Source organism: Tamandua tetradactyla, chromosome 24 (assembly GCF_023851605.1).
Source record: "Tamandua tetradactyla isolate mTamTet1 chromosome 24, mTamTet1.pri, whole genome shotgun sequence".
In the NCBI taxonomy this organism is placed as follows: Eukaryota; Metazoa; Chordata; class Mammalia; order Pilosa; family Myrmecophagidae; genus Tamandua; species Tamandua tetradactyla.
The window spans coordinates 14212910-14220136 of NC_135350.1; positions in this window are offsets into that span (position 1 = coordinate 14212910).

The window sequence follows — 7227 nt, forward strand, 5'->3', positions numbered from 1 at the left end:
CAGTTTTGTCTTAACCCTCTAATGGCAAAAGTGTAGCTTGGCAGTGCGAGGAAGAGAATAAACACAAACTTTCTAGGAAAGGGTTTTCGAGACGGTAGGTAACAACTGGCACACCAAGTAGCACTTGAGCAGCCAGTGGGGCACAGGCTTTAGAGGAAAACAGACCTGGGATCTTGTCTAACCCCGAGCAGGAAGCCGTGGGCAAACCATGCAAGCTTCTCATTTTCAGTTTCCTTCTCTGAAAAAGGAGAGAATATCTACCATGCTGGTGCAGATTGGAGATAAAAAATTCGCCCAACATATACCACTCACGTGGGGAGGAAGGCAATATGAGGTAGCTGTGATCGCTATTATACCTATTGCCAGAGTTGAGATTTATTTTTAAAAAATAATTATTGAACATCTACTGCATGCCAGGCCCAGGATTACCACTAGGGGCAGTAGGGAACAGATCAGACCCAGTTCCAACCCTATAAAGCCTTTATTTTAAAGAGGAAAAATTGGCCTTAGACACCACATTTTTATCAATTAATTAATTGCTATTGAGGTTATTGATAATTTAATTGATTTAGTGAAAGTGTTTAAATGTATTCATTAAAAAACATTTCTATTTATTAAATTATAAAATTTTAAATACCAGCTATTAATGAATGATTTTTAACATTGATTTATTACAATCATGACAAATGCTCTGAAGGATCAGTGTGAAAAGATTCAACAGCGCTAGGTCAGCTGGAGTTCATTTCCTAAGCTGATGGGTAGTGGATGCAGGTCAGGCAGCTACCACGAGCAAGCATCATCCGAGCTGGCATGTGGAGGTTGTGAGCGAAGCTGAGACCCGAAGGTTGTGAGTCGAATGGAGAGAGGCAGAAGTGGAGGTGGGTGCCGGGTGAGCCACATGGCTGAGACCTGGGAGCTGCAGTGCAGAAGGCCAGTGAGGCCGGACCACAGCGGGGGGAGGCGGGTGGGGGTGGGGGTCGGGGGCCAGGCTGGTAGACCCGCAGTCTTGCAGGCCTTGTTTAGGATAGTGGACTTTATTCCTAAAATAAATGGGAAGTCATTGAAGACTTATTTAGCAGGGGGGTGGGATTTACCCAGCTTTTGTATTAAATCCATTAGTCTGGCTGCTGCACAGAGGAGGCACTGGAGGGGAACCCACATATAACTGTAGAGCCATCATTAAGAGGCAGTTACTAGAGCCCAGGCAACAGATAGTTTTAGACAATGAATAAAAGAGATATGTTGGAATAGCCCCACGAACCCTGCAGTCTCCTAAACAATTTCTCAAACTTGTCTGATGATGAGACTCTGAGACTTGGTAAAAATGCAGGTTCCCAGGTTCCCCCCTCTGGACATTCTGTTTCTGTTGTGTCTGGGGCAGGGCCTGGGAATCTGTACTTTACACAAGCTTCCCAGATGATTCTTCTCATCATGCAAATACACTGAGAAATGTAGCTTCCTTGCCCTTGTAAAATAAATCTGGATTTCTAGAGATGGTGCTCCTCATCCAGCAGAGGATCCAGGTGTAAATTCTCAATTCACGTAATGTTTTTCCTACCCAGAATTAAAAGGACTTCAGTTATAATATTTCCAATGTTCAAATCATCTAAATCATTTTCCTTGCTTGCTTTAATTTTAAATTGGTCTATGAAACATTTTGTACAAACAGGTTTCACAATGACTACTTAGATATTTTATTTAAATATGACTATGGATTAGCTAAATAAGATATCCATTTTTGCTGGTTAAGATTCTCATACGTTAAATGTAAAAACATTTGTATCTTTATATTTTCCTACAGTCAGGAGATATCTTCACACACCATGCAACCCATCCAAAGTATACTAACAGTGGTTCATAATATCATCACATAGTCATATATTCATCGCCATGATTATTTTTAGACATTGCATTATTCCAGAAACAGAAAAAAAAAGAAAAACCCCTCTATATCCCATATCCCTTACCCTACTTCTTACTGACCACTAGTATTGCACTCTACCCAATTTTAAGACTGGCAATAGAGGTAGGTTAACTAAGACAGTGTAGTATTGACACTGTTTGTTCAGTGGAACAAAACAAGCATCCAGGAGTAGACCTGTACAAACATGGGCAACTGACTTTTTTTTTTTTAAATATAGTTATACAATCATTATTAAAGATGAGGGCTATCAGATTGTAGTTCAAGAACCTTAAGCATTTCCTTCTGGCGACTCTAAAACACTAGACTCTAAAAAGAAATATCTATATAAGTCAGTATTTCTTAGATTCTAATTTCAAGGAGTAATCTTTTTGAAATCTATCTATCCAGTAGCACTTTCTCTCTATTCATCCACGGAGAGGCAGCATGGCATAGTGGTACAGAGAATAAGTATAAGAATCAGTGTCTCAGTGGGCAAACCCAGCTGCTTTACTTATTAATGGGAGAAGTTATTTAACCTTTCTGTTTTTCAACTTTCTCATCTGAAAAGGGGGATAATTATGGTGTCCACCTGTATTAGTTTCTTTAAACTGTGTAGTAAAGTGCCACCAACTGGAGGTCTTAAAACCATAGAAATTTATTCCCCACAGTTCTAGAAGCTAAAAGCCCCAAATCAAGGTGTCAGCAGGGTCATGTACCCTCAAAAACCTGTAGGGGAGAAGCCGTTTTTGCCACTTCTAACTTCTGGTGTTTGCCAGCAATCCTTGGCATTCTTTCGTTTGACATTCTTTTGTGTGTGGGTACGTCAATCTAGTCCCTACCTCCATCTCCTCATGGCTTTCTCCACTGTGTGTCTGTCTTCACCTCGTGTGCTCCTCTCTGTGCCCTCTCCTCTTCTTATAAAGACGCCAGTCGTATTGGATTAGGACACGACCTTCATTCAGTATGACCTCACCTTATCTTGAACACATTCCATCTTGTGTAGTGTGTAGTAACCTGGAGAATATCTTTTGTTGGAAACATACATTTCACTCACCTTTGCATGCTTTTCACAGACCAAATGATTATAATTTGCCATTCATATTCTTCTCGTTGGATTACTGAATGGATTTCTAATTGTCGCAAGCCTGTGTGGGATACATCTCTTCATTTCAGTTAGGCACAAGTATGCTTTGCTTGGCTAAACCTAGGTGATTGAGAAATCTTGATCTTCACGTCAGGACTCACTCTAATGCCAATCAATAGAGTCAGAACCAAAACTGAGGGAACATCAACCTCTGAGGAGGAAAGGTACAACAAATAACCACATACTAGTGAAGTACTTGAGAAAATATAGAAAAAAAAAAACTCAACACTTATTCATTGACAAAGCCTTTATAGAACAAACTGATGGACATTATCTCTCTTCATTTTGGGATTATTAATGTGTCCATTCTTTATTTAAAGACTGTCCTTGGTACTTAGCTAATTACATATTCCACATTGTAAAAGAAGAAACAAAAGGGAAATGATCTTTTATGCAACAGTAACTGGCCCATAAAAGATAATGACTCTAAGTATCTTTCTCTTAAAGAAATGACTGAAATGTAAATTAGCAGTCAACAAACAGTTATACTGTGCAGTTCCAAGGGCCAGTGAATACTTTCACCTTCAAAACAAGGTATTCAGTTTTCAAATGTGTTCCTCTGTCACTCAATCAGTCAACAAATATTATCAAAGCCTATCACATCCTGAGCACTTTGCTAGCACTGGGGAGTGCCACTGATAAGCTAGTCAGATAAGGACCAAAAAGGATATTAAGACGGAGAGGCAGGGTAGGGGGTAACTTGGATGACAAACTGTTTGAGGTAAAGTAGAATGGCCTCTCTGAGGCTGTGACATTGAAACCGAAGCCTGAAGAACGGGTGGAGAGGAGGCACATCAGGCAGAAGAAAAAGCAAATGCCAAGTCCCTGAAGTGATTCAGGGCAAGGAAGACCTGTGTGGAGATGGTTGTGGGCCCTGGGGAGGGTGGCTCGAGATGCCTGTAGAAGTGAGGTTCAGGTGTCAATTTGGGCCAGTTGATGATGTCCACTTGTTCTGCTGCTTTGGACTTAAATCACCAACATGTGACTGTCATCTATGGCCGATTCCATCTGTGGTCGGCTGAGGGGAGTGCCTTCCACAATGAGTGAGACTTAAAAGTAGAAGTCAGTGGTGCAGGGTAGTTCAGTGGTAAATTCTCACCTGCCATGGGGAGACCTGGGTTTGATTCCCCACCCATGCAAGCCCACCCTCCCCCCAAAAAAGAAAGAGTAGATATACAGCTGGCAACCTCCCCCAAATATGGAACTAGGCCAATATTACGTGATTGGAATTTATTACAAGTCTTCAAAGTGTCTTTTGCCCTTCATTTACAACACCTAGATTCTTTTTTTTTTTTAACTTTTTAAAAATTATATACCATAACATATGTTCTAGTTTGCTAGCTGCCGGAATGCAACACACCAGAGATGGATTGGCTTTTAATAAAAGGGGATTTATTTTGTTGGTTCTTCAGAGGAAAGGCAGCTAACTTTCCACTGAGGTTCTTTCTTACGTGGAAGGCACAGGATGGTCTCTGCTGTTCTTCTCTCCAGGCCCCTGGGTTCCAACAACTTTCCCCGGGGTGACTTCTTTCTGCATCTCCAAAGGCCTGGGCTGAGCTGCAAGTGCTGAGATGAGGAATGCCGAGCTGTTTAGGCTGTGCTACATTGAGCTCTCTCATTTAAGCACCAGCCAATTAAGTCAAACGTCACTCATTGCAGCAGACACGCCTCCTAGCCGATTGCAGATATAATTAGCAACAGATGAGGTTCACCTACCATTGGCTTATGTCCGCAGCAACAAGACTAGGTATGCTCACCTGGCCAAGTTGACAACTGAATCTAACTAACACAACATATATACAAAGCAAAGAAATAAAATAGCAATAGCTTTCAAAGTACTCTTCAACAAGTAGTTACAGGACAGATCCCAGAGTTTGTCATGGGCTACCATATGATCCTCTCATATTTTTCCTTCTAGGTGCTCCAGAATATAGGAAGCTAGAGGGCTTAAATATATTTTTTATCATCACAATTGACTTTTTTCCCTTCTTTTTTGTGAAAAATAACATATATACAAAAAAGCTATAAATTTCAAAGCACAGCACCACAATTAGTTGGAGAACATACTTCAAAGTTTGACTTGGATTACAATTTCACAATTTTAGGTTTTTACTTCTACCTTCTCTAAAATACTGGAGACTAAAAGAGGTATCAATTCAGTGATGCAGCATTCATATTCATTTGCTAAATCCTATCTTCTCTGTATAACTCCACCATCACCTTTGATCTTTCCATCCCTCTCTTTAGGGGTGTTTGGGTGATGGTGATTCTAAATTTTTCATATTGGAAGGGTCTGTCACTAATATGGGGTGGGGAGATGGAACTATCTGATTTCTGGAGAGGCTGGGCTAGGTTTCAGGACTTATATGGACCAGGGACCCATCTGGAGGTTGTAGGTTTCTGGAAAGTTCTCTAGTGCATGGAACCCTTGTGGAATCTTATATATTGCCTAGGGCTTCTTTAGGATTGGCTGGAATGGTCCTGGTTGGGGGTTGGCAGGTTATGATAGGTAGCAAGGTCTAACTGTATAAGAGCAACCTCCAGAGTAGCCTCTCGACTTTATTTGAATTCTTTCTACCACTGATACTTTATTAATTACACTTCTTTTCCCCCTTTTGGTCAGGATGGAATTGTTGATCCCACTCTGCCAGGTCTGGATTCATCCCTGGGAGTCATCTCCCACATCGCCAGGGAGACTTTCACCCCTGGATGTCATGTTCCACGTGGGGAGAGAGCAATGATTTCACTTGCAGAATTGGGCTTAGAGAGACTGAGGCCACATCTGAGCAACAAAAGAGGTCCTCCAGAAGTAACCCTTAGCATGCCTATAGGTAGTCTAAGCTTCTCAACTACTTACATAAACTTCACAAGAGTAAGCCTCATAAAGTTTGACACAGTATCAGGGGATTCCCTGATGGTAAGGTTTAATAGTTCCATAGTCTTTCTCCCATCCCTCAGGGGACTTTGTCAATACTTTTTGATTATCTGCTTAATGTACTCAAGGAGGTACCCAGGCATTACAGTAATCTATACAGGATTAAAGGACCTCTTTCTTATTCTGTGTTCCCTGTGTTTCAACTATTCAAATGAACTATACATGTAAGTTGAATTAGAGTATGCACTACAGAAAATTTCAGTTCCAGACCAAATAAAACTTTCTTCCATTGGTCTCAAAGAGTATGTGTGGCTCTAAAATATAGACACTGTCGTCCTTACCTCTATATTCCGAATTACTTTAACCCCTACTTGTTCAGCTTTGTTCTTATCTCTAAATATCAGGTTATATATATATAACAGCCTCTAAAAATCCAGAAATAATAATCACCACTCAGACTTAATCTGGCCCCTGTTTTCTTATAAGCATTTTCTAAAGATAACCATACCATTGTTGTTCATTTGTTTCTGGCTTATTTTGTCTCACCAAATACCCCACATGTTCATTCATATCGTTGTATGCCTCATGACTTTGTTCCTTTTTTGTAGCAGCACAACCTTCGTTCATAAATTTACACCATCATTCACCAATCTACTTCTCTGTCAGTGCATCCTTCAGCCACCTGCATTTATTGGGCATCATGGAGAGGGCCCAAAGTCCACAGTCTAACAACATTCTCAATTTTAGATAATTTTATTGTTCCCAAGAGAAATAAAACCAATAAACACACCCTCACAAAATAGGAACTCTAAACCTCCTCTTAACTCTTGTCCCTTCCCCCATTATTTACCTCTGCTGTTGCCATGGTAGTGCTGATGGTTTCCTTTTGAATATAGCTCATAGCATGCAATAGCAGTTTTCCCCCTGTACCCTGGATTCAAACACTCTTTGTACAAGAACCATATCTTTGAAGTAATTCGTGTGAGAACTAGTTCATGTTTCTAGTGTTAATCAGTGGGACACGTCGGTCTATACAACCCTTTTCAATCTTGCTCATCTAACACCTAGATTCTTAACGTGCTGTACCTCATAGCTCTTCATTTCTCCACCCACTTCTGGTAATGCAACTCTACCACTCCAATAATGTATTAATATGAATATAAATGCAACATTATCAAGAGAAAGAACATAGAGATATTGATCAAATGTATTGTATGCAAATTAGGTGTCCTGTGCTGCCCTTTCTAAACACACAGAGAATGAAATGATCTAGTCTTAACTCCATGGCTAATTAGTTATGCAAAC